Below are 10,139 nucleotides of genomic sequence, written 5' to 3'. Positions count from 1 at the left end.
CATTATGTGTAATTGGTTTATAGTATTGTTCAAGTCTTCTATTTCCTTATTGATCTTCTGCTTTAATGTTCTATCAGTTATTGAAAATGGTGTACTGAAGTCTCCAAGGATTAATATAGAACTATCTCTTTCTCCCTTCAATTCTATCAAGTTTTGCTTCATATGTTTTGGGACTCTGTTTGTGAGGTACGTGTATTTTTATTATAATATCTTCTTGCTAGATTAAACCTTTTATCAATAGCCTTCTTTGTCTCTTGTAATCCTTTTAGACTGAAAGTCTATTTAGTCTGACAATAATATTGTCACTCTAGCTCTATTTTGAATACTGTTTGCATAGAATTCCTTTTTCTACCCTTTAATTTTCACCTCTTTGGGTCTTTGTACCTCAAGGGCATCCCTTAGAGACAGCATATAAAAAGATCATGCTTTTTCATACAATCTGTCAGTCTCTGCCTTTTAGTAAGGGAGTTTGATCCATTAATATTTAAAGTAATAACTGAGAAAAATTTACTTATGCCATTTAGCTATGTGTTTCCTGTATGTCTTGTATGTTTTTAATCCTCAAGTACTCTATTACTACCATTTTTTAATATTTAGTTGTTTTCTTGTACTGTATCATTTGATTCTGTTCTTTCCCTTTCTCTGTATTTTTTTATTTTCTTGGTGGCTACCTTTGTAAATACAATAAATATCTTAAACATTCCTTCCCTGTTATATTATTATTGTCTCAGATTACATCATTATCTGCTGTCCTGCCAATTAACATAGATTTATAGGGTTATTTTACACATCTGCCTGTTAAGTCATATGGGGAGAAAACAATTAAAAACCAAAAGTACAATAATATAGGATTTTTTTTTTTATCACTGGAAAATCGTTTTTTATTGAGATCCCACCAGCTGCACAATTCATTCCGGACATCAAGCTCCTTCTTCCTTTGCAATTCTGTCCTTCTTGAGTGGTCCCATGAACACCTTCTTCTCCTCCATGGCCTGGAAGCGGCCATGGCCAAAGTTGGAGGTGGTGTCAATAAACTTGAGATCAATCTTCTCCAGGGCCTGGCGTTTGGTCTGCACCAGGAAGGACTTGCGGAAGGTAAGCACCCGCTTCTTGGTCCCCACCACACAGCCTTTCAACATGACAAAGTCATTGGTCACCTCACTGTAGTGGACAAAACCACCCAGGGGGTTGATGCTCTTGTCTGACAGATCGTAGTCCGTGGAGGCATTGTTCTTGATCAGCTTGCCATCCTTGATAAGGTAGCCCTGGCTGATCATGTAGATCTTGCTGATCTCAGTGTGGTAGTGGTACCCTTTCTGTCCAGCCCGAGCCACAGAGAAGGCCACACGGGCAGGATGCCACGCCCCAATACAGGCCACCTTGCACAGCCCTCGGTGGGTCTTGCGAGGCAGCTTCTTGGTGTGCCAGTGGCTGGTGACACCTTTGTAGCCCTTGCCCTTGGTCACGCCAGTGACATCCATCATCTCATCTTGCCCAAACACTTGGCTCACAGGGACCTGCTGCTCCAGCCTCTTCCAGGTCCAGTCCAGTTTCTCAGCCACTGTGCCGCCATTCACCTGGATCTCCATCAGGTGGGCCTTCTTCTGGCGCAGAGGGCGCAGGCGCATCTGGGTGTGTGCAATGACACGGATGACCTGGCAGTACCTCTTCATGCTACTGAAGTCCTTCTCCAGCTGCTTTTTGCCATCATCATCCTGCCACTTCCTGCAGTACTTGGTGAAGGCCTTCTTCTTAGACTTATGCCAGTTCTTGTAGAAACGTCATTTGCACCCATCGCTGGTATGCTCGGCAAAGACAGTCTTGAAGGTACGGAGGCCGTGAGGGGGTTCTACATAGCCCACAACGCCTACGTCTCCACGATGGTCACTGCCTCTACCACTTCCTCCTTGTTCACCTTGGACCCTGGCTTATCGACTTCCTGCACGATGTGGGTCATGCCAGCCTTGTAGCCCAGGAAGGCTGTGAGGTGGACAGGTTTGGAGGAGTCATCCTTGGGGAAGCTCTTCACTTTCCCATGGTGGCAACTGCTGTACTTCCGAGGCAAGAAGCCCAGGGACCCATGCCTGGGAGCCGAGAACTTCCTATGGGACATGATGCCGCTGAGTACCACCAGTACAGCAATATAGGATTTTATATTTACCTATATAGCTATCTTTACCAATACTATTTCTTTTCATGGCTTTCAGTTACTGACTAGTGTCCTTTAATTTTAGCCCAATGGACTCTCTTTAGCATATCTTATAGGGCAGGTCTTCTGGGAATGAACTCTTTCAGCTTTTATGTATTTGTAAATGTCTTAATATCTATTTCGTTTTGTGTTGGTAACAGCTTTATTGAGATATAATCCACATACCATATAATTCACCCATTTAAAGTTTACAATTCAATGGTTTTTAGTTTGTTCACAGAGTTGTACAATCATCACTCCAGTCAAATTTAGAACATTTTTATCATCCCCAAAACAAACCTCATACCCATTAAGCAGTCACCCTCATTCCTCCTTTCCCTCCAGTTATAGGCAACCCCTAAAATACTTTTTCTATACAGATTTGCCTATTCTGAACTTTCATATAAGTGGAATCATATAATACGTCATCTTTTGTGACTGACTTCTTTCAGTTAGCATAATGTTTCCAAGGTTCATCCATGTTGTAGCATGTGTCAGAACTTCATTATGTTTTATGGCTGTAAAATGACCATAAATATTCCATTGTATGGATATACCACATTTTGTTTATACATTCATCTGTTGATGGACATTTGGGTTTTGTTTCCATCTTTGGACTGTTATGAACAAGACCTTGGCATTTTTTTTAAGAATGGAAAGGGCCCTCTTTTCTTCTGTTACAATCATTTATTCACTCCAAGAGAAGGCTGCTACCTAATTTGTAAAGTTGTTCTCTGCCAGCAAAGTTGCAAGTTCCAGTGGGGCAGGCTCAGGATGGGGAAGAGAAGGATGGTGGTATCTGAGAAGTGCCTGCCTCTGCTCCAATGATTCAATCAGCCTCTATGGGTACATTTTCTGTTGTTTTTGAATGATAATTTTTCTGGATATAAAATTCTTGGTTAACTTTTTTTTTTCCTCCAAGGATTTTAGATATTTTGTCCCTCTGTCTTGTGGCCTCCATAGTTTCTGATGAGAAATATTCTGTTTATTTTATTGGAGATCCCTTATAAGTGATCAGTTGCATCTCTCTTGCTGTTTTCAAAGTCCTCTCTTTGTCTTTGGATTTTGACAATTTCACTATAATATGTCTTGGTGTAGCTCTCTTAGATCTCTCATGCTTGGAGTCATTCAGTTTCCTGGATGTACATATTCATATCTTTCATCAGATTTTGCAAAGTCCTAGCCACTATTTCTTCAAATACTTTTTCTGCCTCTTTTTCTCTTGTCTGTCTGGGACTTCACCAAGTTGTATGTAGTATGCTTGATGGTGTCTTATATGTCCCCTAAGATCAGTTCCTTTTCCTTTTTTTTTTTTTTTTCTGCTTCTCACACTGGATAATTTCTATTCTTATCTTCAGTTCACTGATCCTTCCTTCTGCCTGTTCAAATCTGTTGAATATATCTAATGAGTGTTTCATTTCAATTACTGTATTTTGTATTTCCAAAATTTCTGATTGGTTCCTTTTATAATTTCCATTTTTTTATTTTATTCAGACAACATTTTCATAATTTCGTTTAGTTCTTTGTGTATGTATTCATTTAGCTCATTGAACATATTTTAAATGGTTGATTTAAAGTTGTTAACTAAGTGTTTCAATGTATGAACTTCCTTAGGGATGGTTTCTGACAAATTCTTTTTTTCTTGTGAATGGACCATACTTTCCGTTACTTTGTGTGTTCTATAATTTTTTGTTAAGAACTGGACATTTGTACAGGCATATCTCAGAGATAGTGCAGGCTAAGTTCCAGACTATGGCAATAAAGCAAATATTGGAATAAAGTGAATCACATGAATTTTTTGGTTTCCCAGTGCACATAAAAGTTATGTTTACACTACACTATAGTCTATTAAGTGTGTAAAAGCATTGTGTCTAAAAAATGAACTTTTTAATTGAAAAGTGATACAGAGACACAAAGTGAGTACATGGTGTTGGAAAAAATGGCAACAATAGACTTGCTTAACTCAAGGTTGTCACAAACCTTCAATTTGACAACAGCAACAATGGCAACAACATCTGTGAAGCACAATAAAGCAAAAGCACAATAAAATGAGGCATGCCTGTGTGTCATAACTCTGGAAATCTAGCTCTTTCACTCTGAGATTTCAATGGTTTTTGTTGTAGTTTTTGTTGAGGGCTGGAGCTATAAATTTGTGACTTTTCCAAATCAGTTTTGTTCCCAAACGGGCAATGGAAAATGTGAAGAAGAAAAAATTAAGTGCTTACACTTTAAGAATCACCTGCCGTATTTTCCCGAAGGGTGTTTAGAACAATGGCCCCCCTAGGCACCAGTCCCCCAACAATCTGAAGTAGCTGATCAAAGACAGTGATCAGTGATTAGAGCACACGCCCCTGGATTACGGAGAGGAGGGCCTTATAGCCCACCCCGGCACCGACAAGCTGCATCAGGAGCCTGGAATGTGGTCCCCACCACTGGGCCACGCGGTTGGTGGATGTGGATGCGGGCCACTGCACAGAGGGTAAATTCACCAGTGTTTACTGCAGTTCACAGCCTCTTCCTCTTGCTCTTCCTTGGGTACCCCGCAGGTTCCATGAGAATCCAGAATTCCAAAATAGTTGATTCAGACAGTTGTTTTGGTGGAGGGACTATTTCCTGAACAGCGTCTCTGCCACCTTCCCACAATCCTCTGTTACTCTACTTTAGAAGGTGTCTCCGCTTTGCCTCTGGCTTCCAAAAGAAGTTGCTTGTCATTTTTATCTTTATCTCTGCACAGTACTTCCTTTTGGTCTCTGCTGCTTTAAGATTCTCTCTCTGACATTGGTTTTCTGCATTTTGATTATGATGTGTCTTGGTGTGGTTTTCTTTTGTTTTTTTTTTTCTGCTTGGGTTTTATTGAACTTCTTGGGTTGGTGAATTTATAGTTTTCATTATATTTGGGAAATTGTGTTTTTTATTACTCAAATATTTTCTATGTTCCCTTTTCTCCCCCCTTTTTCTGGGACTCCAGTTACATGTGTGTTAGACCGCTTGATGGTGTGCTACTACTGGTCACTGAGATCCTGTTCTTTTTTTTTTTTTTTCAGTCTTTTTTTTAAAAGATAGTTTCTATCACTATGTCTTCAAGTTCGCTGATCTTTTTCAGTGACTATCTGATGTTTATCCAATCTGGACTACTTTTCCCATTTCAAATATTGTACTTACCATCTCCAGAAGTTCCAGTTGGGTCTTTTTATATATTCTATTTCTCTATTCTTCATACTTGTATTTTCCTCTACCTTCTTGAATATGTGAAGCATATTACAGTAGCTGTTACACTGTCCTTGAGCAGGCTCTTTTATCTCTGTCATTTCTAGACTGATTTTTCTCTTGGTATTGCATGTCATCTAGCCTAATGTTAATCTTAGTAGAGGGCACTGGAGGGATACTGGAGGAGAAAGGGGCTTCTCTTCTTGGTTCTGATGTGTTTTGCTCATTTTTCTTCCTTTGATACTGGACTGGCATGTGGGACACAAAGGAGAGCTCACCACCTGCTCCACCCAGAGTTTCAGTGGCTCCCTGTCAGGTGTCTTTGGGTTGTAAATCAGCAGTACCCCCACTGGCTGTTTTCTCATGAGTTCAACAGCACATGACCCCCTCCAGATAGCTTCCCAGTAAGTTCCTGACCCTCCATGCATACAGCTCCCCAGGTAATGTTTTCAGCCCCCTAGAAGGCAGTTCTCAGAACCCACCTTGGCCTGGGACAACCCAGTGAACCTCACTCTCTGATGGGCTGCAGTCCTGCCTTTCCAACAAGATGGGAGTCCTTTCCTTAGGCACTCTTCCTCAGCCCCGGCATATTCTTAGGGGTCTCTTTTGTTCCCTTTTAGTTAATTCCCTGCAAATTGTTCATAATTATTTATGCTACATCTTCCTTGTTCATGTATCTTGTGCTTTCTGTCTTCTGATTGGACCCTGACTGATATACCTGGTGATTTTTTTAAAGGTGGTACCAGGGATTGAACCGAGGACCTCGTACATGGGAAGCAGGTGCACAACCATTGAGCTACAGCCACCCCCCAATGAGAGCTGGTTTTTTCGTTCGTTTGTTTTTTGGAGGTACCAGGGATCAAACCTGGGACCTTGTACATGGAAAGCAGGTTCTCAATCAGTTGAGGCTACATCCGCTCCTGGTTTGTTTTTTTTTTATTGTATATGGGACATTGTTTTTTTTCTTTCCTTCTTTTTTCCTAAGATTTATTTTATTTATTTTACTCCCCTTCCCTCCCTCCTGCCCCCCCCCCCCGCCTCCATTGTCTTCTCTCTCTGTCCATTCACTATGTGTTCTTCTGGGTCTGCTTACATTCTTGTCAGGAATCTGTGTCTCTTTTTGTTGCATCATCTGTGTCAGCTCTCCGTGTGTGCAGTGCCATTCCTGGGCGGGCTGTGTTTTTTGTGGGAGCACACTCCTTGTGGGGTACACTCCTTCTGCGGGGGGCACTCCTGCATGGCACGGCACTCCTTGCGCATGGCAGGACTGTGTGTGGACCAGCTCACCCCATGGGCCAGGAGGCCCTGGGTATCTAATCCTGGACCTCCTGTATGGTAGACAGACACTCTATCAGTTGAGCCACGTCTGTTTTCCACATTGTGAGTTTATGTGGTTGGTTGCTGCATTTGGTTGTTGCAATTCTTTAAATAGTGCTGGATTTTGGCCTGGCATGTGGTTAAATTACTTGGAGTCATTTTTATCCTTCAGAGATTGCCTCTAAGCTTAGGTTGGGTCCAGGCCTGCTTTAGCCCCATTACTAAGGGCAACATCCTTCTGGGGATTCTACCCAATGCCCTGTGATTTAGGAGGTCTCGCCCTCCTCTCTAGTTCTATCCCACATTTCTAGCCACCGTGGCCTCCCTGAACCCTGAACTCTGTCTCATCAACTCGGGGAGACTGCTGGGACCTGTTTCAGTCCCCCCCCCCACGTTGCCACCTGCAGACTTCCCCTGAGCTGGAAGCTGGTGTGGTCGCAGGGCTCGCTCTGCAGTCCTTGTCCCGGCAGCCTCTGCCCTGCCCTGCCAAAGCATTGTTTCCTATGGCTTGTCCTGTTTTCCAGCAGTTTCTCTACCTCGAAGGAGTGCATGGACACGAGTGAACCAAACAGCATGCAGAGCTGACTGACGTTATTAACAGTCCCTTTTTCCTTCTTTAATTCACCAGTCACAGCGCGAACGGAAGCAGGCAAGACGGCGCAGCCCGTGGGCAGGACGCGGCGGCAGCCTGGGCCTCGGCCTCCCCGGCTCGCTCCAGTTTCAGCAGCGTCGTGCGGTGGCGTCACTGGAGTTCGGCTGGGCTGAGGCGCCTCTGATGACCAGCGTCTTGGTGTCCACTGACGAGGACTCCGAGTGGGAAGAGGAGCAGCCCGTGACCTCGGGGTGGGGGTCAGAGCCCTGCCCTGCCTCGGTAGCTCCACCCGGCCCTCCCCGACCCCAGCAGCCTCCTTCATGTGACCGGGAACGGGCCTGACAAGGGCACCCACCTCTGGCCACTCTGGCTTCACCGAGCTGGACCCACCCCCCAGCCGCCCGGGGTGGACCTTGCGGCTCCACCGTGGCTTCGGCGGGGCAGAGGGCTGGCTGGGGGTGGCAGTGCCACCCTGCTCCCACCCCCATGCTCGCAGAAGGGCGCTTCTGCCCTGGCAGCGGCACTTGCGCGCCGAGGAGGAGGTCCTTGGTGCCAGGCCCACGAGGGGAGTGGGCACGGGCGTCGGGGACGCAGCCGGGGCGGCCCTGGTGCAGCCCTCAGAAGTGGTGCCGTCCCCAGAGCCCAGAGCTGGGGCCCGCGGAGCAGCCGTTCCTGCTGGACTCCTGGGGGCGCCTCCTGCTCCCCGTCTGGGAGGCTGCGCGCCTCTGACCACCCCCTGGGCAGCACCCGGCACCTCAGGTCAGACAGAGCCTGCCACATTCGGGGCACATTCAGGGCACCAGGCACAGGCAGGCCCTCGGGGGGCCCCACGTGGCTGGTGGGAGGGAGCGGAGGGGGCAGCCTCTCTTTCACCCCACCCCGGCCTGAGAGCAGGGCCCGGAGCGGCCAGCTTTCCTCACTCAGGCCAGCAAGGCAGGACTGCAAGGCTCCGGCAGGAAGGCCGAGGTGCTGGGGGGATGCATCCGGCCACGAGCATTTCTCTGTGAAACGGTTTTGCAAACAGCTGGGCCCCACACGGGGTCTCCAGCCACAGTCGTGTCCCCGCCTCCCCACAAGAACAGAGTCAAGTCACAGGGACCTTACAGCACGTGAGTCCCCAAGTGGGGGCGGGGACGCAGCCCCCTCCCCGCGCAAGGGCAGGGCTGCCCCCCCCCAGGGCTGCGTTGTCAGAACGGGAGGTGGACAGAGGAGGTCTAGTGGACCACGGTGACGGGGAGGGGATAGTGAGTAGCCAGCACTCTGTCCATGGGGACTCAGGCCCGAGGGTCTGCCGTCACAGCCTCATGGCTGCCGCCTCACGGCGGGCTGCCCAGTCCTGCAGGCCTCGGTGCCCAGGGCCTCTGACCAGCTCGAGGCTCCTGCAGGGGTGTGGGCAGCAGAAGAGGGTAGAGCGTCCCCATGGAGGGGACAGTACAGCAGCTCTCGGACTTCCTCCCGGGACCTTTCTCCTGGCGTCCCGAGTTCTCTGCCTTCTGGAAGGGCCCTTATCTGAGAGCCGCTCTGATCCGCTCAGCCCACGACCCAGAGCTTTGTGTGCCTTTATCATCTTGGCTGTACATCCCGGTCCTGCCAGGAGAGGGGGCGCGGAGGCTGCGGGCCCGGCCCTCAGCCAGGAAGAGGCCCGCTGAGACGTCTGTGCCGGCTCACGTTCCTCAGCAAGGACCGAGCTGGGGTCTCCTCGTGCGAGCTGCTCACACCTAAATGGGACAAGCAGAGCAGCTAACGAGGCTGGAGAACATCTGAAGCTGTTGTTCTGCCCAAGAAGGCTCCTCTCTGACCGTTCATTCCTTCAGCAAATACTCAGCACAGGCCAGGGTTCTAGGTGCCGGTCAGTGGGCCCCAGCTCTCATGGAGCCCACATCTAGTGAGATGAGACTGACCCTAACACACGCGTGCTAGACGGTGACGAGCCGTATGGAAAAAGCTAGCAGGACAGAGGAGATAGAGAGTAGTGGGACAGAGCATGATACTTTAACTAGGAGGCCATGAAAAGGTGAAATCTGAGTGAAGAGAGGGGCAACCTGCGCGACTATCAGGAGACAGAGCTCGCAGGTGGAGGGCGGTGCAGAGGCCCTGGGGAGGGGCTGCTTGGGACACGTGGTCGAAGCCATCAGTGTGCAACAAGCTGTGGGGTCACTGGGAGAGCCCCACGTCCAGTCTTGGCAGGAAGCACAAGTGTCACGTGCAGTGCTTGTCAGAAACCAGGCCTGCCCATCCGGTCAAGAGGGCAGAGTCCCCAGGGGCGAAGCAGCCACCGGCTGGCAGGCATCGAGCCCCAAGGCGCCTTCTCTCGAGTAAGGTCATCGGCCCGAGTTGAGAACAGACGCTTGGGTTCTCTTTGAGGAGCTGCCGTTTACTGGCATTGTCCATCTTTGCTCTTAGGACAAGGCTGAAGGGGACATAAGCTCTGACGAGAGTTCAGATGAGGATCCCGAAGTCTTCGTCCAAGAAGACTGACTCTGGCTGGCAGAATGGACGGCTGTGCTCCTCTGGCTTTCTCGCTTTGTCTGGCACACACCTGCAGACGTTTTATAGGCAGGAAATGGCCACACAGCCGGTGCCACGGTCAGGCCAGCTTGGCTGGCTATGGAGCCATTCCTCTCCAACTCCACCGGGCAGTGCCATCAGATCCTGCCTTTGGCTATGATGGAGGAGCTTGTAGCAGACCAACCTGCCAAGGACAACTAGAGAAGCTGGCAACAATTCAGAGAGCATCTGCTTGAAGGACCGGGGAGCCCCCGAGGCAGCTACAGGCCAGGGGAGGGTCAGTGAGGTGAGTCAAGCTCTCCGCACCGGACTTTTCCCTTGGGCAGC

The 10,139-nt window shown here is 48.3% G+C and overlaps 1 pseudogene; it reads right to left on the bottom strand.

The window, feature by feature from the left end:
* Positions 1 to 851: 851 nt before the first annotated feature.
* Positions 852 to 2,113, bottom strand: LOC101446503 (large ribosomal subunit protein uL3 pseudogene; annotated as a pseudogene).
* Between the last annotated feature and the right edge of the window lie 8,026 nt (positions 2,114 to 10,139).

Source organism: Dasypus novemcinctus, chromosome 23 (genome assembly GCF_030445035.2).
Source record: "Dasypus novemcinctus isolate mDasNov1 chromosome 23, mDasNov1.1.hap2, whole genome shotgun sequence".
Lineage (NCBI taxonomy): Eukaryota > Metazoa > Chordata > Mammalia > Cingulata > Dasypodidae > Dasypus > Dasypus novemcinctus.
Note: the sequence above shows the minus strand (reverse complement) of the source record. Positions and strands in the feature narration are given on the sequence as shown.